Source organism: Macaca nemestrina, chromosome 19 (assembly GCF_043159975.1).
Source record: "Macaca nemestrina isolate mMacNem1 chromosome 19, mMacNem.hap1, whole genome shotgun sequence".
Classification (NCBI taxonomy): domain Eukaryota; kingdom Metazoa; phylum Chordata; class Mammalia; order Primates; family Cercopithecidae; genus Macaca; species Macaca nemestrina.
Window position 1 is genome coordinate 1,920,042 of NC_092143.1, and position 23,757 is coordinate 1,943,798.

Below are 23,757 nucleotides of genomic sequence, written 5' to 3' on the forward strand. Positions count from 1 at the left end.
CCTTGCAGTATAAATTTCCCAAATATCATATTTTTGATTTCTAATTTTATTCCATTGTACTTAGATAATATACTTTGTAGGATTTCAGACCTTTTAAATTGACTGAGACTTGCTTTATGGTTGAACGTGAGCTATCCTGGAAAGTGCCCCAAGTGTGCTTGAGAGGAGTGAATATTCTGCTCTTGCGGGTGGCGCCTTATATACACGTCTGTTAGTTCTAATTGATTTATAGTGCTGTTCAAGTCCTCTATTTTCTTATCGATCTTCTGTCTAGTTATAGCTGTTACTGAAAGTTAGGCTGAAGTCTCCAATCATTAATGTAAAATTTTCTGTCTCTCCCTCCAATTCTGTCAGTTTTACTTCATATATCCTGGGGCTCTGTTGTTAGGTGCATATATGTTTACAAATGTTATATCTTTTTTGTGTGTATTTTTAGTAGAGATGGGATTTTACCATGTTGGCCAGGCTGGCCTCGAACTCCTGACCTCAGGTGATCCACCCACCTCAGCCTCCCGAGTAGCTGGGACTACAGGCGCCGCCACCTCGCCCGGCTAGTTTTTTGTATTTTTTTTAGTAGAGACAGGGTTTCACCGTATTAGCCAGGATGGTCTCAATCTCCTGACCTCGTGATCCGCCCGTCTCGGCCTCCCAAAGTGCTGGGATTACAGGCACCAGCCACTATGCCCGGTCAAATGTTATACTTTTTTATGAACTGACATTTTTATCAGATATCCTTTTTTATTTCTAGTGACAACATTCGTTTGAGAGTCTATTTTGTGTGGTATTTATAGAGCCATTCCAAGTCTTTTAATTTGGTTGTTCTTTGCAGGCAACATTTATTTTTATCCTTTTACTTTCAACTTTTTTATGTCTTTGAATCTAAAGTGTGTCTCCTGTGGACAGTATGTGGTTGGATCTTTCTTCTTTAAATCCATTCTGCCAAACTGCCTTTACATTGGAGTGCTTTGTCTATTTACATTTAATTCAGTTACTGATAAATTTAGCTTTATGTATGTCATTTTAACATTTGTTTCTATATGTTTAATCTAGTTTGGGTTAATATCAACTTAATTTGTTTACTATTGAAACTGAACTTGGACTAGCCTAAACTACACTGTCATTAGTTAAGACACTAATTAAAGTCCCTAGGGCAACCAATAAGAAAATAACTTTTGAAAAGGAAAAGAAAAGGCGAAGGAATTAAAATGATACACAGACATATCTATTCAAACTCAAAGAAGGCAGTAAAGTAGAAACACAGAAACAAAAATGACATTTAACATATAATACTAATTTACTTTCAATAGTGTACAGAAACTGTGCTTTTATATAGCTCCATGCCCTCTCTGTTCCTTCGTGTGGTTATCCTCATATAAATTACACCTTTATATATGGTGTGCCCATTAACGCATATTTCTAATTATTGCTTTATGCAGTTGTCCTTTAAATCAGACAGGGGAGGAGAAGTGTTGCAAAGAGAAACCAATGGACACCTGCAGTGGAGAAGGCTTTTCACGCTGGATGGGCTGTGAGTCAGGTCAGACAAAGACAGTCTTGCAAGTGGGGTCCTTCCGGGACCCACCAGGCAGATTGAGTACTGAGAATTCTCTGGGAATCTGCCCCCCCATGCCTGCCCGATTGCCGGTTTTCACCATGACTGCTGGATTCTGGCTTTCAGGTCTGCCGCACAGCTGGAAAGGAAAGGTAGGAGGAGGCCATGTTTTTTTTTTTTTTTTTTTTTTTTTTGAGACGGAGTCTCGCTCTGCCGCCCAGGCTGGAGTGCAGTGGCCGGATCTCAGCTCATTGCAAGCTCCGCCTCCCGGGTTCCCGCCATTCTCCTGCCTCAGCCTCCCGAGTAGCTGGGACTACAGGCGCCGCCACCTCGCCCGGCTAATTTTTTGTATTTTTTGTAGAGACGGGGTTTCACCGTGTTAGTCACGATGGTCTCGATCTCCTGACCTTGTGATCCGCCCGTCTCGGCCTCCCAAAGTGCTGGGATTACAGGCGTGAGCCCCCGCGCCCGGCCAAGGAGGCCATGTTAAAATGCCAGTGTGCTCACTGTTCTTACCAAGAGTCAGTCATTTTTCCTGAAAAAAAAAAAAAAATCATCCTTGGATTGCTGCATATTTTTGATTAATTCCCTGAGTTCTGAAAATGTTGATTCTGATCATTTTGCCATTTTTTTCATGGCTTTAATGGATGACAGGATCTTCAGACGTCCTTATTCTGCCCTTTTACCTGGCATTATGAGTTTGTGAGGCTTTGGTGTGGCTGACTTCTCGCCTACCTCCAGTAGGGAGCACAGAATCCGGGGCACTGAGACGTCACAGTCGTCAGCTCAGGGACGGGAAGTGGCCCCGTCTAAGCTAGCGGGAGTTAGCCGGCCTTCGTTAAAACTGTTGGGACACAGGCTGTTAAACTGATAAAATTGCAGCTTCCATGGAACGGGGGGCCCTGCCTGAGGAGGAAGACAGCGCAAAGAAGGCAGAGATCATTGCCACAGCTCCATCCTCTGATCCAGTGGTGCCTGTCCTCTCAGCGGGATGGATGGAAATTCTTGGAGCGCCCAGCTGCGGTTTGCGACTGCTCATGTAGAGTGACAGTGTGCAGATGTAAGTTTATCTGTGGCCTCATGGTATGGTCTTATTGAAGCTCAAACTGGTGTTACTTTCCCAAAACCCGGCCCACAAATCAGAGTTGATGTTGACCGTCCTTACAGGTCCTGGAGCTGGCCTGGCTCAGGTTCCCCCCAGCGAGCTCAAGCTGACGGCTCTGTGCTCTCATTTTCACCTCCTGCGCGCCCAGGTTTATGTTAACACAGTCTGCATCCGAGTCTGCAGTGCCTATTTATCACTTCTGTGGCAAATGACAGCAACATTAGCATCTTCATTAACTAATCCTCACACGGTTTGGGACTTCGGGCCCTGATTGCCTGAAAGATGAATGCTTTTCTTAACTTCAGATGTCCATAAACACGAGGTGAGGCCCAAACGCAAGATATTCTGTTCTAAGTCAACTTTACAGCAAGAGCAACAGACACACATTGCTGCACTTCCACCGTAAGGGGAATTTTCACTGAGCTGGAACAGCCCAGGTGAAAATGATAACTTAAATAATTCCTTATAACAACCACAGACATGTAACCCTTTGGATTATCCTCCTAGTCTTTCCTCCCTAATGCTTTCTTATTTATTTATTTTCATGTTGGGTTGTTACTTTTATTACCTGACCATGCTGTGTGGCCTGTTGTATGAAGCAGTTGAAAGAATCTAATTTAAAAATGAATGGCTAGGAGAATGGGTTCTGTGTTCCCTTACTTTTAAGTAAGCTCTGATTATTCAGACTGACTGCACCACCAGCATCCTTGTGAATGGAGCTCTTTTGTGTAACTTTTATGATACCTCCTGCCAGGGAAGGTCAGGTTTTAGCGTAATGCGATACCCTACGTTAAAAGGCCCGAATTAACAAATTCCTGAAAGCAAAGCAAGGAATACATTTTAAAATGATTTTTTGGGCACGAAGAGGTGATACGTAATTCAGCAAAGAATAGACGTGTGTGTTCTAAATCTCATTGCAAATTTACCACCAATGTCTTCAGAAATGCTGGGGCAATGAAGGCAAAATATACTGCAGGTATTTTGTAGGTATGGACGACTCTCTGCACATTCATGTTCGGTGAACACTGCAGGAGGGAGCTTGCAGAAAGCTGTCTTCACACTGAAGGGTGAGCTTTGCTCCCCACAATCAACCTTCAGATGACTCTTCATGAGAACCTCATAGATTCTTTTGGAATCCTTCTGAGAGAATATTGCTAACGGGAGAAAATCCCTCAGTATTAGACTTTGCTCGTATTAAAGAGAAATGGTGGTGCGTGTGGCTCTGGTGGGCGCACAGGGATGCGTCTGCCAGCCCTGTGAGGCATCCCTCCTTCTTCAGCTTGCTCTGCCTTGCATCTGACAAGTGTGGGGCTTGGTGGGCAGTGGGGGCAGGTGACAACACGTGACACCCAGTGCCTGGGACCACTCTTTACTCCTTCAGAGAAGCTCCCCCAAAAAATCCCCCAAGCACAGTGCAAAGTCTTCCCGAAATTATTCTTGAGGAGCGTATGTACGCTTCACTCTCTGAGATGAAAAGATGAGGGGCTCAGGCCAAGACGAGGTGCCCAAGAGGCAGGTGGCATGGCTCTCTGAAAGCCCTCAGGGGGGCTCTCGGACATGGATGTTTAGTCGGCTTCATTCACGCTCCTGTGAACGTTTCTCTTCCTTTAAGAACCAGAACAGAGTCACTGAAATGCACGTCACTCTGATATTTGATCCCTGACCTCCAGGGTCAAGTGCTCCTGACTGGGCTACTGGGACTCAAGCCCTCGCAGGTGGTCTTCACGCTGGTCCAGGCCATCAATCAAGTCCAAGTGGCAGGAAGAGTGAGGGAAGAGGCCACAGCGGTGGGCCCCGACTGGAAGGTTGGTCTCTGCAGCAGTCACCTTTCTAAATTGTAGCCTGTCTTTCTTGTGCTTCGATGAGAACACAAGTCCCTTGCTAGTCCCAGCAACATGTGGCTTGGCTCCTGCTTCCAGATGGGGTGCAGCACCCCCTTCCTTCTGCACACACCTCATGTGCCCATCACAGGGAAGGATCTCGAGCTCCAGCCTTCTGTGCACTTGTCATATGTTCATCACAGGGTCGGATTTCGGGCTATAGTGTTCAGTGTGTACCCCATGTACCCATCACAGGGTTGGGTCTCAGGCTATAGTGTTCCATGTATACCCCATGTGCCCATCACAGGGTCGGATCTCGGGCTATAGTGTTCAGTGTGTACCCATGTGCCCATCACAGGGGCAGGTCTCAGGCTATAGCATTCTCTGTGCACCCCATGTGCCCATCACAGGGTCGGATCTCGGGATGCAGCCACTTGTCCTTTGTGGGAGGATGACTGAGCATGATTTCCAGGTCTGTGTTTTGACATCTGGTGAGTGTGCAGGGACAGAGCTCCATGAGGTATGTGAGTGCCGGGGGAGCAGCGTGTGACTTCAGGCTCTTTGAGTGAGTGACCGGCGGGTGTGCAGGGACGGGGCTCCATGTGGAATCTGTGTGTGGAGGAAGCAGAGTATGCTCTAGAAGGGCAACTCCTCGTCGCTGGGCCCAGTGCGTGTCAGACCCGAAGAAGAAATGTACAGTGGAAAGTTCAGCATCTTCACCGAAAACTGGAGAAATTCCTGGAGCTTTGGGTTCCATGTGAGCGTATTCCCCTGGAGATGTCAGTAGCCATTCCTAAGATGTTCATCACGCCTGTTGGTTTTTGTTATTTAGATGATTATTCTCAGCTTTGCTAAAGAATCGGATGATTTGGTTGGCAGCAGAACGTGGAATCATTTTGTTTCTCACCACGGGACAAGTAACATTGATGACCGCTCCCACTCATTGTGAGTCATAGTTAGAAATTAAAGCCGCGCCAGACTGTTTGCCACAGCTGTGAACTCTGGTGGACGATGCCGTGAACACCTCCAAGCCCTGTCAGCTACTGAACTCACTATAGAGGTTTTTTGGTTTTTTTTTTGGGGGGGGTGCGGATAGGTTTACTTTTGTCCACTGTACAAGAAACACAAAAAGAATTTGTGAATTTTGAGATAGTTCTCAAAATATTTAAGAACTGCCTTCATTTTTATGGGAAAAAAAATCTCATCTATTTTTTCTTGAAATCTTTGCTTTTTAGCTTTAGTCACACATTGGTTTCTATCGTGAAAGCAAAAGGCTTTTACTACCTCAGCCTGATTGGCATGGAAGGGTGTAGATGGAATTTTGAACCGGACCACAGGTGTCTCTAGTGTTTGTAATTATGCATCTTGCACACAGGCATGTACCTGGAACACACTGGGTTTGCCTACATCAAGCTGGTGGCGCGGCTCATCGCAACGTTGCCAAGTACCTTCTGCCTGTGTATGAAATGTGTCAAAACAATGCCGGGGCCTGTGTGGATATCTGGATGATGAATATTCCGATCTTCCCACAAGCTTCTGTTGTTTTATAAATGGCATTTGGGTGGAAGTTTAGTTCCTTGTGTGTTTTAAAATTACAGGTTTAGTACAAGTTTTAGGTTATTTTTCTCTAAGAATTATGAGACTGTATGCACAGCTTTATAAAACATGATACCTTTTAAACATTTATTTGAAAACTCCCTGAATTCTATAAAAATAGCTATTTTGGGGCCTGATTTAGATCATTCCTAAGTCGTGAATAAATCTGCACAACTGGCATGTATTTGGAAGCAGCTTGAAAAGGATGGTGGAAAAAACATGTTCTCAGGTTACTCCTGGCCTGAGGTCCTGTGAGCACCCGCCTTTCTGTGGAGCACTCGGGGGTCCTGGGCTGTTTACCTGGGACCCAAGGACCTGGTGTCTGCAGGTTTCTCTGACCAGCCCTCGTGTGCTGGCTCTGTCCTTTCTCTGAGCACAACCCGTGAGTGCTTTTTCTATCAGGCTCTTCATCAACATTCCACCCTGCAAAGTTTTATCTTTTATCTTTCTTTCTTCCTCTCTTCCTCTTTTATTTTCTTTTTTGTTTATTTTATTTATTTTTTATTATACTTTAAGTTCTAGGGTACATGTGCACAATGTGCAGGTTTGTTACATACGTATTCATGTGCCATGTTGGTGTGCTGCACCCATTAACTCATCCTTTACATTAGGTATATCTCCTAATGCTATCCTTCCCCATCCCCCCACCCCACGTCAGGCCCCAGTGTGTGATGTTCCACACCCTGTATCCAAGTGATCTCATTGTTCAGTTCCCACCTATGAGTGAGAACATGTGGTGTTTGGTTTTCTGTTCTTGTGATAGTTTGCTGAGAATGGTGGTTTCCAGCTGTATCCATGTCCCTACAAAGGACACGAACTCATCCTTTTTTATGGCTGCATAGTATTCCATGGTGTATATGTGCCACATTTTCTTAATCCAGTCTGTCACTGATGGACACTTGGGTTGGTTCCAAGTCTTTACTATTGTGAATAGTGTCGCAATAAACATACGTGTGCATGTGTCTTTTCTTTTTCCTTCCTTCCTTCCTTCCCTCCCTCCCTCCCTCTTTGTTTCTCTTTCTCTTTCACTTTCGCTTTTTCTCTCTCTCTCTCCTCCTTCCTTCTTTCCTTCCTTCCTTCCCTCCCTCTTTCTTTCTCTTTCTCTTTCACTTTTTCTTTCTCTTTCTCTCTATCTCTCTCTCTTTCCCTCCCTCCCACCCTCCTTCCCTCCTTCCATCTCTCCCTCCCTCCCTCCCTCCCTCCCTTCCTTCTTTCCTTCCTTCCTTCCTTCCTCCCTCTTTTTTTTTTTTTTTTTTTTTTTTGTAGCAAGGAGTAACCTCTCCTGGAATGCTGGGAACTTCCTGATTCTCCACGGCATCTGTAGATAGGCACAATTATTGCCACATATTTGGGCACAATCATTGCCACTCTCCAAAGTTTGCAGAGGAATGTGGAAAACCTTTCGGCTGTCAGTAGGAAGACGCTCCTGTCCTAAAGTTAATAAAGGTATCCCAGGAAAATGTGCTGCTCAGCAGGAGGAGAGAGACTGACTTTCATCTTATGGACCGTAGAGCAAAGGTGATTTGGATTCAGCAGAGAAGAATAAGAACAACAGTCACCAATGTCTGCACAGAGTTTGTGGCAGGGTGAGGGAGAGCCGCCACTTCTGCTACTGGCCCACCTGCGACTCACGTGAAATACTGAGCACTCTGGAATTCCCTTTCTTTATCATGAAAACCATCACAGGAATCCTCATTACGGCCTGTGCTTAGTTCCAAGCACTCACGCTCTGGGGAGCCGACTTTACCATCCCACTGCGCAGATGGACAAACTGGGGTCTGCAGGAGTCGAGCGACTGGCTGAAAGCAACGCAGCTGGTGGCAGAAAAACTCGACTCATGCCCAGGCTTTTGTGGGTGTCCTTCCCTACCCATAGCAGTGGAACCCCTCAGTCACCCCAGGTGTTGGCAATTGGCAGCTCCCGTCTCAGGAGGGGTCAGTGCTCACTCTGACAGCGGGTCACTTTATTCCTCCTAAGCTTGGGGTACGGCTGAAGGCATGGGCTTCCTCCTGACCTAAGAGGGTTCAAACTTTGAGGCTTTATTATTTTTAAATCTCTATAGAGGCAGAAATGATTTCTTCATTATAGATAACTCCACGCTGTGGGTAGAACTGTGTCCCTCCAAAAAGATGTGTTGAGTGCTAACCCCCACAGCTGTGAAGGGGACAGGATTTGGGAACGGGGTTGTAGCTAGGTCAGGCTGGTCTAGGGTGGACCCTGACCCCAGTGACTAAGGTTCTTATAATAGGAGGTCACTCAGAGTCACTGCTTCACCCTCCCCATCCTTGGTATTACGAGTGTTGCCTGCTCCCAGCTCACTGATTGTCCAAGAGGACAGATGGCTGAGGAGCCCCTGCTCAGAACACGAGGCGACAGGGAGGCTCAGAGAGGACAGGGAGACTTGGAGAGGACACCGTTTGCTTGCCGCAGCCTCTGCCCAGAGGTGTGCTGCCCATTGCAGGAGTTTGCAAATCCAGGCTGAGGAGCCTGGGGTACCCTGGTGTGGCTACAGGGGCCACTGCTACTTTGTGGGTCTCCAGGGGCCTCCCCGATGCCAGAGTGGCTTTAGGAGGGCCCCAGGGAATTGCAAGAACCTGAGGGGAGCACAGGAGACACAGCAATGCAGGGGCCTGGCTTGTGTGCCCCACCTTGCCCCACAGTGCAGAGGCAGAGCGGGGAGCCCCAGCCCCTGGACAGAGGGAGCAGCTGTGCCAACAGAGACTCTCACGCCACCCAGAGCTGGCCTAGAGCCAAGACCAGGCTGTGGGCTATGTCTAGCAGCTGGGATAGGCGCCTGGCCCTGCCTCCCCTCCTGCCTGGGTCCTCCAGGGCCCTTTGGGTGGTCCCACTCGCGGCAGGTGACAAGGCTGGATGAGAAAAGCTCTCAGGGGATCTGGTGGTGGAAACTTCCACTGCCACTGCTTTTTTCTTCGCTTTGGTGTTTGTTTGTTTTCATAAAGGTTTTTCCTAGAGAAGAGAAATGGATGGAAACTGCGGGAGGCTGTGGGGATGGGGTGTGAGGGAGCTGGGACAAAGCGGACTTGTAGGTCGGCCAGAAACTTCGGGAACCGAGAATTTCTCGGGTCGGCGTCGGGCTGCTGAGCTCTAATTGTGCGTGTGCGAGCAGAAGCGTAAGTCAACAGCAGCTCAGGAACATGAGGCTGGCGAGAGAAAACCCCACAGGCCTGCGAGGATGTCCCCCAAGGTCTTGGGAGCTGACTGTGCTCCACCCCTGACTGGCCCAGGAGGCCTGGGAGGCTCCTGGGCGGCCTCACCCTCTCTATTTTGATGAAAATGTAGGTTCTGTCTTCTGTTTGGGTCACGCCATCATTCAGAGGAGCTTTCGAAAGCAGTGGGAACAGATCCACCAGTTCGAGCCTGGGCTGAGAGCCACCGCTGCACAGTCTCCCTGTGCGGGACGTCCTCGGGGAAGATGATTCTTCCAGTGTCGGACTGGCTTCTCCTTCCAGTTACCAAGAAAAGTCCTGCCTTTGGAGCAAACCTGACCTCAGTGGAGCCAAGGACACTGTCAGAGGACGCCAGACGCGTCAAGGGTCCGTGACCAGCTCTCAGGCGAAGCTTGCACAGGCCAGTCCCTCCCCACTACTTTCAAAGGTGCCTCTGAATAATGTGGCACCAACGGAAGACAGCGTCTGTGGTTGAGGGGAGCCTTAAGGGCCTCCTCCTTTGCCCTGATGTCAGTGAAGTGAGGGAAGCTAAGGGGGCAGCTCCAGAAGCTTCCACCCCTGTCAGGAAGCCCACCCTGTCTCCTCCTGGGTCGTCTGGACTGAGAGCTGGTCCCTGAGCTCCTTTCTGAGAGCATCCTTGAAGCCAGGTGAGAGCGGGACATGGTCCCCCTTCCCCAAATCCTCAGAGACAGTTTGGGGTTTGGGCTGACCTCTGCACCTCGGCTAGAAGCACCTTTGTGCCTGCAGTCTCCCGGGCACGCCCCGGCCGCTTTGCTGCAGCGGGAGGCGACGGGCGCAGAGTGAGGGGCATCGGGCACCCAGCCACCCGGGGCGCCGGGGTACTCAGTCTGTGCGCGTCACCAAGGGAAAAGCCGCAGCCTCGCCTCTTCCCAGCCCTGAGTTCCCATTCCAGCTGCCATTGCTTTGCTGAAAATAACACATTTAATCATCTGTCATAATTACAAGAGTCCCGATGACACGGATGCAGGCCCACCTCTCCCGCTGCCAAGGCTGCTGTAATCCAGCCAGCATGGGCCGCGCTGCCCTAGTCGCACTGCGGGCCCAGACCTGCTGGAAGATCAGATGTGACCGCAGAGCGCTGTTCATCGCAAATGATTGATCTGTGCGCAACAAAACTAATAATTACACAGCTCTTCATTTCCATTCGTCTTTGGAAGGTGGACTCTCTCTCCCTGTGAAGGGCTCTGCCACGCAGGCGGACATTGGTGAACCGTGAGCCTGCTGAGCCCGCTGAGCCCGACAGGTGCAGCCCGCGTCCCTCCTCCTTGGATTTTTGGCACTGCAGGTATTCCCCAAAGACAGTCAAATGGTAACGTGTTGCTTTCATTTTCATTACGTTTGGTTTTGGTTTATTATTTTAATCCCTTCACTTTCGGGACATCTTCACGTGTTAAATTCCTGCTCTTATCCTCATTTACATATGTCCGTTTCTTCCAACTGTTCTCAACTATTAAGCCTACCTCAGGTTATGATTTTATTACAGGATAACCAACAACGATGTCCAAGCTACAGCATTTATTTGACTATTAGATATTTATTTTTAGTTTTACGTATTTATTTTTTTGAGACAGAATCTCGCTCTGTTGCCCAGGCTAGAGTGCAGTGGCAAGATCTTGGCTCACTGCAACCTCTGCCTCCCGGGTTGAAGTGATTCTCCTGCCTCAGCCTCCTGAGTAGCTGGGATTACAGGCACTTGCCACCACCCCCAGTTAATTTTTGTATTTTTAGTAGAGATGAGGTTTCACCATGTTGGCTAGGCTGGTCTCGAACTCCTGACCTCAAGTGATTCTCCTGCCTTGGCCTCCCAAAGTCCTGGGATTACAAGTGTGAACATCACGCCTGGCCTTGACTATTGGATGTATCTCATCACTGCCCAGTGAGTTTTTCTTCAATCCCTTCCCCTTAGTCTTGATGTCTCAAAATGTTGGTGCATCAGGAATGAGATTTAAAAGCCCCACTCCCTATCAAGAAGAAAGCCTCTTTTAGCAAAGTGTTTTCATTTCTAAGACTCACATTATTATTGTTTAGTTCACGATCTGAAAGGGATTTTATTACCTAAAAGAAGGCCGAGAGAGGAGTGCTATGGCCTGGTGCTGGGATTTGGCCTGTCCCTGGGCAGGGGGCTGCTGGACACAAACACACCTCAGTTTCTCCTCTAAGGACAGCTGGGTCCGTGAGTCCATCCCAAGCTCTCCCTTCTGCCTCTGACACCTGGCAGTGCTTCGCTGGGTTCCAGAACAACTCTAAACTGGCAGGTGGTTCTCTGGGTCCAGCCCAGTGGTCCCTAGTGTGCGAGTCTCCTGGGAATTTTCCATAACATCCCACAGACCAGGCAGCTTACACAACAGAAGCTAACTTTCTCAGCTCTCCACACAGAAGTACAAGATCAAGGTGTGGGAAGGCTGGCTCCTCCCGAGGCTTCTCTCCTGGGCTTTCGGTTGTCCCTCCCTCCCTGGTTCGCCTCTTGGCTGTCCTCTGCATCTGTGTCTTTCTCTCCTCTTCTCACGAGGACATGAGTCCTGTAAGGTTAGCAGCCTAAAGATTTCGTATTTACCTGGTTTTTTGCAAAGATCACATTTCCGGATATTGCATGTACACAGGACTTCAGCGTCTTCGGGGGGACACAGTCCAGCCTGTGACACCTTCTTGTTGGGTTGTTGGGAGTTTGAGGACCTTTATCAAAGCAGCGCTTGCTGTTCCCCAGAATCCACAATTCTAACCCTTACTTTCTTCGAGCCAACATGGCCCAGGATTTTAGTGTGATCTGAGAGGTACTGGTGCTGACATCAGTACCCCTGCATGCTCTTCTGTGCCTGGCTGTGGGGCAGGTGGTTCTCAGTGTGTCCAACCCGTCGGCTCAGCTCAGGTAACCTGGCTCTCGGGGAGTGTGCTACGCCTGATTTACAGCCAGTTCTCAGCACACCTCGCAGCCCTCACTGTAGTTTTAGGACTGAGCCAGATACTCGCCCTCCAGATGGAGCCCCCGGGGGCCCTCTGTCTGCAGGCTGGAGTCACCTCGATTCTGCCTCTGTTTCTGCTCCCACTCAGCTCCATGGCCCTGGGGGCTCCTTTTCCAGGGAACCGTCTGGTTGGAAGTAACAGCTGCTTTCTCCTCCCTCAGCACTTGGCTCCGTCTACTCTGACCTCCTCCAGGTGGGCTGGCCTGTCGTACAGAACCCAGCAATGCAGGCGGCCAGGAGGAGGGGCCAGGCAGGCGCTGGCAGAGGTGAGGAGAGTCCCTAAGTGGGCTCTTGCCTGAGCCAATGCTGGCCTTGGGGTCCCGGGGACCCCTGGGTGTTGAGTGCCTCGTGGGGTGTGCATTAAGGAACGGCTTTGCTGGCCAGGACCAACCTCAGAGGATTTCATGTTGAAGGAAGAGTCAAGCAGCTTCTGAAAGAGAATCCCTTGGCAAACTAGGGAGGAAGGAAAGGAGGAGAATGGGCTCAGAGACAGACACGGGCTGAGCAGGGAGGGAAGGAGAATGGGTTCAGAGATAGCTGAGTAGGGAGGAGGCAGGGGTGGTGGTTCTCTCAGGGGAGGCTTTGCAAGTGGAAAGATGGAGGTGGCCACTGGATGATAATTTGGCGACTTCTCTCACAGGGGTGGCTTCCTGACACAGCTGAGTGCTTCCTTGATTTGAGAGGACACCAGAGTTTTGTATCTGAACATATTTATGCTCATCATTATGCATAGGTCTTAATTATTGGGCAATTTTCATAAAATCCTTTCATGTGCAAAAAAATTAATTAACAACTCTTTTAAAATGAGAAGTGCCACCCCTTCCCTGCCCCCACTCAGGCTACTTGGTCCCTTCTAGATTAAATACTAGAACTTAGAACTGCAGGGAGAAAATAAATCTAATTTAGATATGAAGTATGAGTTACATATGGAAGGGGAACAGAGCCAGGCTCTGGGACAACAGCTCAATACGCCCATTGAGCACCAGCTTTATATGCCATGACTTTGCGCATGTTCCTTAGAATTTACCAAGCACCTTCTCATGGGTTATTTCAAGTTGGGAATTGTTATCCCCATTTACGCAGGGGTGAAAAGGCTCTGGGAAGTGGAAAGAATGACCAAGTTCACACCAGGCATGTAGGGGAGTCAGGACTGCATCATTAGATCCTTAGACCTTAGGTGTTAGACCATTAGGCATTAGACCGTTAGACATTAGACTTTAGACGCTTAGATGTTAGATGTTATTAATAGATCATTAGACCTTAGACTGTCAGACATTAAACCCTTAGACATTAGACCATTAGGCATTAGACCGTTAGATGTTAGACCATTAGACTGATATTAGACCTTAGACGTTAGGTCTTTAGACGTTAGACCGTTAGACTTTAAATCCTTTGACGTTAGGCTGGTTAGATGTTAAACTGTTAGACCATTCGATGTTAGACTGCTAAACATTAGACTATTTGAACCTTAGACCATTAGATATTTGACTGTTAGATCTTAGACCATTAGATGTTAGACCCTTAGATGTTAAACCCTTAGACAGGTAGACATTAGATGTTAGACGTTAGACCATCAGACATTAGACCGTTCATCAGACCATCAGATGTTAGACACTTAGATGTTAAACCCTTAAACATTAGACAGGTAGATGTTAGATGTTAGATGGCAGACCATCAGACGTGAGACCATTCATTAGGTCATTAGATGTTAGACCGGCCACATTCCACATGTGTGTGATCACATCTAGAGACTGGGCCACCTGCAGCAGAGAATTTTGGAGAAAGCAAAGCTAATACTTGATGGGGCTCCGATCCTGACCATGATGGTACCTGTGAGGGATACTGGGTTTTCACAGGGAGGGAGTCCTTTCCCCAGGTCCTCCCTGATCATTCGTCGTGGGTTTCCAGCTAAGAAGGCACTTTCAGTTTGGATGTTTCTCTGTCACCTAAAATCCCTTGTGTCCAAAAGCCAGCTGCAGACCTCCTCTGCTGAAGTGGGTTCCTGCTGCCGAGGGTGCTTGGGAAGACAGCGTCTGGCAGGCACGCAGGGTGGCCGCTCACTGTCATGATCTGTGAACCAGTGATTCCAAAGAGTGTTCTGTGGACTCTGATGGTGTTTGGAAAGTTTTACATGAAGACAGAGAACATCATGGAATAAAACTGAGCAGGACTGAGAACCATGGTTACTTCTTAGGTTGAGGCTGATGTGCTTTTTAGTTCTTTCATTATTAAGCTACCCAGTTTTGAATCTCAATCAAAATGCTATTTAAATTCCAAAACAGAGACCCCCTTGCACCAAAGAAAGGACCATTATGTGTCTGGTGGAAACGTAGGTGACATTCCTGACACTGGGAATGTCTCAGCAAGTGTGGTAATTTAAAAAGTCTGATTGGAACGGGGGCTGGGGTGTGCATTTATTTATTCAATCCCTATATATTTAACATAAACCATATCCCCGATTCTGCCCTATGTGGCAATCCCACTTGGACCAGACTCTGGGCTGAGCAGCTGTGGTGGGTGAGACATTCTTTGGAAATATTTCTTCACTGCGGAACGTGGCCTGTTGGGATGGTGTTCTCTGCTGGCTGCAGGCTGGTCAGTCCCCTGGTTAAAGGCAGCAGATGGACATGTTCCAGCAGATGTCCTCTGTGTTCGGGAAGCCGGGCGGCCAGCAGGTTTCACTCTCCGTGCAACTTCACAAGCACCAGGAACTGCAGGCCACCCTTCTCCCCTCTTTCCCTAGCCAGGAGGTGGTGGGCGGGGGGCCCTGGTGAGTGTTTCTCAAGTCCACACACAGCTGGGCTGGCGAGTCACTTGCGTGGCAGACACGAGGGGCTCACCTTTCTGCTCCACGCTCTCAGGAAAGACAAGCTCACTTCTTTTAGAAAGCTCATTAAAAACTAGCCACTCTCAGGGATTTTATTGCAAACCAATCAACCTAGACCTGTACAGGAGCCTGACCTCACCCTGATTCACCGGCCTTCCGTTTTGACTTTACCCATCAGTGATAGGAATTGATTTCAAAGGCTCTAAAATTAGCTCTGTACATCAAAGAATTGTTATAGTGTGTCTCTGCGACGTTGCTGTTTTACAGGTGCTGCTGGGGCCGCCTGCTCTTAATTGGAAAAGTGCAGCCCTGGGTGTGGGAGGCATCGAGCCTCTGGAAGGAAGGGCCCTGGGTGGAGGCTGGAGCACAGGGCTCTGAGCCTAACAAGGGTGCTCTGCTGCCGAGACCTGATGTAATTTAACTTGCTGACTGTCACTGCAGCTAGATAACCCTTTAATGAAAGAAGAGCACCTGGTTCCTGGTCAAAGTTTGCAATGTAATGCCCAGCGTCCCCAAGGCTTCCTGTGACAACTGCCCACCTCCCACTAGAATAGTGCCACGCGGGCAACTCTGGCAGCCCTCCTCCATCCCCACGGCTGACAACGATGCCTGAAAATTAGCCACTTTTGTTTTAATATGTATTATACTTCATTTGAAGGGTCACAATTATGCTTTATTTTTTTTTAAGTGCCTAATCTTACTTTTACTGAGATAGTGTCTACACCAGCCCACAGAAAGGCAATGGTTATTGAGGTAACAAGAAGAACAAACCAGATCCTCCACTTTCTCTTCAGTTGTGGGGAACGTGGTGATTTCCAAGCTGTCTCATTTCCCCAACCCTCCCTTTCTTTCTGATTGTGTGGGTTGCGGCTTTGCATACGCCGTTCCGAAAAAAACAGATCACTGCAGTCAAATAATTGGTCAAGTCAGTGAACAACAGAAAGTCAATCACATTGGCTGTTTGACTGAATCGACTGGGATTTCTATTTGTTTCTCACAGACGTGACTGGATCACTACCAGAAGAATCTGAGGGCGCCCTTTGCTGGTACCCAGGAAGAAACTCCTGGGTCCCACGGAAACATCTGTCTCTGCCAAGGGCTCCATCTCTGATGCTTTTGGGATTCTCTTCGCAGCCCTCAGCTTTGCTGAGTTTGGGTCTGAAGGAGTAGGAAGCCCTCAGAGGGTTGTGCTCATAAAGCTCAGGTCTCTGTGTTGTCTGCACCTTGTGGTGACAGCCTGCAGGGGCAGGGGTTGCTTCTCCAAGGGGCAGCAGCCCCAGGGCTGACCCTAGGCCCAAGCCCTCAGCAGGTGGGCTGGTGGGGAGGAGGCCCTTCCTTCTCTTCAGCATACTGGCTCTTCTTCTCTCTGCTGCCATAAGCTTGAGGGACCATTGAGCGGCTCTCTCCCTCTGTCCTCTCTGTATTTCAGCGCATGAACAAGCTGCCTGAGGGCAGGATCAGAGCATGGTTTGTGGGTCCTCGCTGTTTAGAGACCATCAAAGTCAACAGGCCTGTGTCATGCAGGGGAGAAAGAAAGACAAGTTTGAACAAGTTCTGACAAATCCATAGAAGCATCAGGTACAAAGTTAGAAGTGAAGCGTGTAGGTGTTTCTGAATTTCTAGTCTTTAGTTTTCTGGGTGGATGGTAGAATTTTGTGTTGAAACACGTTATTTCTGCCTAAAATATTATGCAAACATAGCTCTCCGTGGTGGTTGATGGCAGTTGTAGAGGACCACAGATGGAAGGCCTGACCACGTCTGCAGACCCGTGACCAGTGTGGGGTTGATGTGTCTTAGATTTCCTGGTGTTGGTGGGGAGGAAGAGCTCCCACTGGAATAGTAATGCTCCATCCCAGGGTGGGTGGAGACGGGGCACAGGCCCTAAGTCCCTGTGCCCTGCATTCTGTTTTTCTGGCTCCCCCACTCCCCTCCCCACTTCCTTTGCCTTCGTTAACTTTCTGCTCCCTTCTCCTCCTCACCTGCTGCAGCCTTCCTCCTCCTCCTCCTCCTCTTTCTCCCTGTGTCCTCTTTTGGCCACATCTTTCTCCTCAATGGTTTTGTTTGGACCATGTCTTTCTTCCTCTGCTTCCTTCTCTTCCTTCCCTTCCAGGCTTGCCTTCCCACAATCTTGACTTTGGCTTTCTCCTCCTTTTTATTTTCTCTCCTTCCTTCTTTCCTCCCTCCCCTCCTTCCCCTGCCACCCTGCGTCCTTCTATCCTTCCCTTCCACATCCTCTCCTGTCTCTTGCAAAAGGTTGGTAGGCAGCTACTTACGCGGTTACTTCTGATGTCTCACCATCTCGAGGGAGATGTGAAGAGGAGTCAAGCTGTTGTATTCTACTGTATTTTTATTTTAAATCACCTGCACTTCTTTCTGATAAAACAGGCCCTAAGGTTCCAAATTGAATTCCTAATAAATAGAGTAAACAATGCACTCCTATGCTTCTGCCACAATGTTACCGAAAACACCAGCATCAAGAGGAAAATACACATACATTATTTTGATGATTTGCTTTATTTTTCATGGAATTTTCCATTGAAAGCATTCCACTATTCGATTCAAATCAACTCAATTTTAGTGAGTGGTTACCGTTTTTAATTTGTGGCTATATTTCTAGGCTGTTTAACTCAAAGTTATGGAAAAGGAGAACCCACATGGAAAGATAAGGAACTGTTTTTGACCATCAGAATTCAGACCCCCCAGGCTCCTGGTCTCCAGTGTCACCCTGGCACCTTCCCAACAGGTCAAGCAGGGTACCCAGGTATGTCTCTGTCTTTGCACTTAGCTCAGTAAGAGCAGCCAACAGGAAAGAGCAAAGTTCCCCATAAAAACAAAACTTTGTGAGGGAGATGTCTCTGAATGGAACAAGCCTCACTCACTGGCCTGCTCCTCTCAGAGCTCCAAGCTCAGTCCCATGCCCAGGCTGGGGATTTGCTCTCCTGGAACCCTCAGCCCTGAACTGAGGGAGGGCCCTGGAATGATGACTGGAATGAGGAGGTGGGGAATGCTGAGAGAATGTGGCTCTGTCCTCCTATTGCTGTTTCTACTTTTTCAGATCTCCATCCTCTGCACCTTCCTGTCAGATGCAACCTGCATTGCCAGACTATCTTCTTCTCTGTATTAATCTGTTTTTGCATGGCTCTCAGGAAATACCTGAGACTGGGTAATTTGTAAATAAAAGAGGTTCAATCAGCTCACAGTTCCACAAGCTGCACAGGAAGCATGGTGCTGACATCTGCTCAGGAAGGTCTCAGGAAACTGACAATCATAGCAGAAGGTGAAGGAGAGGCAGATGTCTTATACGGCCTGAGCAGGAGTAAGAGAGGGGTAGAGGAGACACACACTTTTTTTTTTTTTTTTTTTTTGAGACAGAGCCTCACTCTGTCACCCAGGCTGCAGTGCAGTAGTGTGATCTCAGCTCACTGCAACCTCTGCCTCCTGGGTTCAAGAGATTCTCCTGCCTCAGCCTCCCAAGTAGCTGGGACTACAGGCATGTGCCACCATGCCCAACTACTTTTTTTTTTGTATTTTTAGTGGAGATTGGGTTTCACCATGTTAGCCAGGATGGTCTCGATCTCCTGACCTTTTGATCTGCCCATCGTGGCTTCCCAAAGTGCTAGAATTACAGGCGTGAGCCACTGTGACTGGCCTACAGACTTTTAAGCAACCAGATATCATGAAAATTCCATCACAAGAACAGCAACTAAAGGGGAAATCTGTCCCCATGATTCAATCACCTGCCACCAGACTTCTCCAACACTGGGTGTTACAAGTTGACATGAGATTTGGGCAGAGACAGAGATTCAAACCATATAGTTCTGCCCCTGGCTCTTCCTAAAGCTCATGTCCTTCTCACATTGCAAAATATAATGACCCCTTCTCAACAGTTCCCTAAAGTCTTAACTCATTTCAACATTAACTCAAAAATCCAAGTCCAAATCTCATCTGAGACAAGTCCCTTCTGCTTATGAGCCTGTAAAATAAAAAACAAGTTAGTTTCTTCCAAGAAACAATGGAGGCACATGATTGGGTAAATATTCTCATTCCAAAAGGCAGAAATAAACCAAAACAAAAGGGCTACAGGCTCCATGCAAGTCTGAAACCCAGAAGAGCAGTCATTAAATCTTAAAGCTCCAAAAAATCTACTTTGACTCCATATGTCACATCCAGGGCACACTGGGGCAAGAGGTGGGCTCCCAAGGTCTTGGGCAGCTGCACCCCTGTGGCTTCACAGGATAGAGCCCCCTTGCTGCTTTCATGAGTGGGTATGAGTGCCTATGGCTTTTCCAAGCACACAGTACAAGCTGTCATTGGATCTAGCATGCTGTGATCTGGAAGACAGTGGCCCTCTTTTCACAGCTCTACTAAGCAGTGCCCCAGTGGAAACTCTGTGTGGGGGCTCCAATCCCACATTTCCCCTCTGCACTGCCCTAGCAGAAGTTCTCCATGAGGGCTCCGCCCCTGCAGCAGGCTTCTGCCTGGACATCCAGGCCTTTCCATATAACCTCTGAAATCTAGGTGGAGGCTCCCAAGCCTCAACTCTTACACTTTGCACAATGGCAGGCTTAACACCATGTGGAAGCTGCCAAGGCTTATAACTTGCACCCTCTTAAGCAGTGGTCTGAGCTAAACCTGGTCTGCTTTTAGCTACAGGTAGATGTAGAGTGGCTGAGATGCAGGAAGCAGTGTCCCAAGGCTGGCAGGGCAACAGGGCCCTGGTCCTGGCTCAGGAAACCACTTTTCCCTCCTATGCCTCTGGGCCTGTGATGGGTAGGGCTGCTCTGGAGGTCTCTGGAATGCCTTCGAGGACTTTTTCCCATTGTCTTCGCTGTTAACATTTGGCTCCTCTTTACTTACGCAAATTTATTCAGCCCACTTGAATTCCTCCCTAGAAAATTGGTTTTACTCTTCCACCACATTTCTGGGCTGCAAATTTTCCAAACTTTTATGCTCTGCTCCCCTGTTAAATATAAATTCCTGCTTTAGGTTTTTTTTTGCTCATGCATATGAGCATAGGCTATTAGAAGCATCCAGGCCACTGTTGAAAGCTTTGCTGATTAGGAATTTCTTCTGCCAGATACTCTAAATCAACACTCTCAAGTTCAAAGTTCACAGATTCCTAGGGCAAGGTCACAAAGCAGCTAATTGCTTTGCTAAGAAACAAAAGTGACTTTTGTTCCACTTCCCAATAAGTTCCTCATTTCCATCTGAGACCTCCTCAGCCTGAACTTCATTGTCTATATCACTATCGGCATTTTGATCACAACCATTCAACAGGTCTCTAGGGAGTTCCAAACTTTCATCTCCCTGTTTTCTTCCGAGCTTCTCACACTCTTCTGGCCTCTGCCAGTTACCCAGTTCCAAAGCTGGTTCCACATTTTCAGGTATCTTTATAGCAATGCTCCACTCTTTGGCACCTATGTTCTGTATTAATCCATTCTCTCATTGCCACAAAAAATACCTGAAACTGGGTAATTTTTAAAGAAAATAAGTTTTATTGGCTCACAGTTCTCCAGGCTGTATGGAAAGCATGGTGCCAACATCTGCTTGGGGAGGTCTCAGGAAACCTTCAATCACGGTGGAAGGTGAAGGGGAGGCAGGCATCTTATGTGGCCTGAGCAGGATGAAGTGGGGTAGGGAGGTGCCACACACTTTAGCAATGGATCTTGTGAGAACTCACTCACTGTTACGAGAACAGCAAGGGGGAAATCCACCCCCGTGGTCCAATCACCTCCCAACAGACCCCACCTCCAACATTGAGGATTACAATTTGACATGAGATTTGTGCAGGGACACAGGTCTGAAGCATCCATGCCCCACACACTTTGCTTTCATGTGATTCTCACAGGATGTGCATATGTGGGTTCAGTCAGAGTAACAGGGCCACCTGCTCTGTGCCCCATGCCAACTCCTTGCTGGTGTGGCTTTCTAGCAAAGGTACAACAAATCACTAGCTTAGTGGCTTAAAACCACACACATTTATTCTTTCACAGTTCTGGGGTTAATGTTCAACAGGGATCTCATTGGCTAAAAGTGGGGTGTCTGCATGGTGAGTTCTTTCTGGGTGCCCTAGGGGAAAATCCATCTCTGAGTTTTCCAGCTTTGGTGGCTGCCCACACCCCTTGGCTCCTGCTCCCTCTTCCACCTCCAAAGTCAGCAGCGCTGATCAACCCATCACACAGCATCTTCCTGCCACCAGCTCTCTGGCCTTTCTCCCCAACATTGCAGTCCCCATGCCATTATGTTGGAGCACCTGGACCATCCTGGAAACCTCTTTAGTTAAACTCAGTTGATGGGGAACCTCTCTTTCTGTCACCTGTAACCATTCACAACTTCCGAGGACTGGGACAGGGACATCCCTGGAGACTGCTGTTCCCCAGGGATAAAGGCTGAGGCACCATACGGCGTGAATCTGGCTCCGGCTGACCAGTGCAACACAGAGTTCATTATATTCCTAGTTTTCATACCAGTGTAGTGACACTGTAACAGTGTCATTGTTTCACTAAATCTGAAACTAGTTGAAGGGAAACTAGTGAAATTAGTCGGAGGGAGAATGGAATTGTAAGTCAAGATTAGCTTTTCAGATACACAGATTCTTCTAGCAATTCTTTTCAATGACATTACAGTTATTTTTAACAAATATTAAATTGTAGGTCTTGATTTCCTGTGTGCTGATTAGAGAAAAAAGAGGGAGGAGGTGTCCATTTCAAATGCACAATTTGAGTTCATCACAAAAACAATTCATTTGTTAAATTCGTACGGCCCCAAAATATCTGCTGCAAGTATGTTCTCTGAGGCCACACACGGGTGAGGTGGATCACCCAGCTTTGTCCTGGTTTGTGGTTGTGGGCCCGGTGCCTGGTGAGGTCTGGCTCACACCACAGCACCAAGTTGCCCGAGATGAACCCATTCCCCGCCATCTCCATCCCAGAGCACTGGCTGCCTATGAGCCGACTTCATGCTGCAAATTCGTCCTTTACCAGCACAGATGTCCCCACTGAGGGGTGAACACAATCAAGGAAATTCTATCTAGTCTGAACAAATGTTATTTATTGTTTTGAAATGAACAAAATACAAACTCACTCCCTTTTATTTTAGTTTGCTCGTTAGGGTTTAACAGCTACTGGCCTGGCTGCTTGTTGGACTGAAGGGTGTGATTATGAGATTTTGCAGAGCATGGTTTTTGAGGACTGGGTTGATTTATGTCACCAAGAAATCAGTTACCTGCTTCATGCACTTCTGCCATTGTTCTGCTCCTGGTTATCCAGTTAGGCCTTCATTTCCTGTTCAATGCATTGCGTGCAACAGGTGTCTCCTGACTTCACACTGTCTGCTGATGGACATCCATGCAGTTCCTGCTCTGCTGAGGAGCACCTGCTCATGTACCCAGCGCAGCCTGGCCACAGAAATGCAGACTGCATTCACCAGGGAGGGACCCCAGCCTTGGCATTGCCAGATCCAGAGCACTGGGACTTCGGGGTCTGGGGCGTCAGGGACCTCCCCACCGGGAGAAGCCTTCGAGGGGAACAGTGATGGGCAAGGGATATGGACGAGGCACGGGTAGGTTTTGTTTATGAAAATCAACATGATTTTCATGACTGCCAGGGACGCACAGTAAAACGGAGTCGAATCTTGTTTTGCTGAATCCTGTTGTTTGTTTCGAAGAGGAGTCATTGCAAATCAATTAGCCGACTGCTTAGACAGGCTGCGTCTGCCCTGCTCTTCTGAGACCACCCACCACCAAGTCCCAGAACCTGGGGGTCCCTGGGTTATTCACCCATTTTAAGACGATCGCCCAGAAAGGTTCCAGGCAGTGATGACGAGCTCATTAGCTGTGTCTTTCTCCAAAGATCACACTACTGATGAAGCCTTGACTTCAGGTTTAGGGGTGGCCTGCTGTACCTGGAACATCACACCTGTCCCCAGCAGACCCTTCTTGAACAATCTGAGTGATGTGGTCTTGCCTTCATCTCCAACTAATGAGCTTCTACTGAGCTCCTGGAGCATCTTGGTTCTGAAACCAATGCTGACGATTTCTTTAAGAGCCTTTACTCTACGAAAGCTATCAAGCTCACTGAGGCTACTGTAGGCCTTCAACTTGGGCATGAGATTCCACTGACGGCCACGTTTACACAGGTGTGTTGTGGTGAAATACGAAATTATGACCTCGAGGAACGTGATCCTGTTACCGCCGTGCGATTGACTGCATTCCGAGAAGTGAATAATCCACACTAATGGCACTGGCTCAAGTATTTCTGCTTATGTTCTAGTTCTTACCTTTCCTAACACAAAATCGAATCCAGACTATGGCAACCATTTTTCCTTTGGAATTTGACGTCATTTTTATCATGACAGTTTCCAATGGAACAGACCACCTTTGCTTTCTTCAGTCAGTTTCCGATGGAACAGACCACCTTTGCTTTCTTCAGTCACTGTCTTTCTTTTTGCTCCCCCACGCCTTGCCTGAATGAGAACACTGTCCCCAGAGGGCGATGGGGCTCAAGTCTTTGAGTCTGAGTAGCAAGAAAAGTGTTTGCTGTATCTGAAATTGGTAAAACTATGAACTTTCCTAACTCATTTTCCACAAAAATAGAAATTAATGCAGGTATACACTGCATCAAATATTAAGTAGAAAGTAGAAAATTTACAACAATCAGACCTTAAAAAGTAAATGCTTACGTACAATGT

The 23,757-nt window shown here is 47.9% G+C and overlaps 1 long non-coding RNA gene across 2 annotated transcripts in view; it reads left to right on the top strand.

Moving 5' to 3' along the window:
- The first annotated feature begins 2,341 nt into the window (after positions 1 to 2,341).
- Positions 2,342 to 23,757, top strand: part of LOC139355329 (uncharacterized) — a 29,182-nt gene continuing 7,766 nt past the window's right edge. The window contains exon 1 of one of the 2 annotated variants that reach the window (XR_011617260.1): positions 2,342 to 2,612. This is a non-coding gene — a long non-coding RNA (uncharacterized lncRNA). The remainder of the gene's footprint in view (positions 2,613 to 23,757) is intronic. The other variant, XR_011617261.1, reaches the window with a different exon arrangement.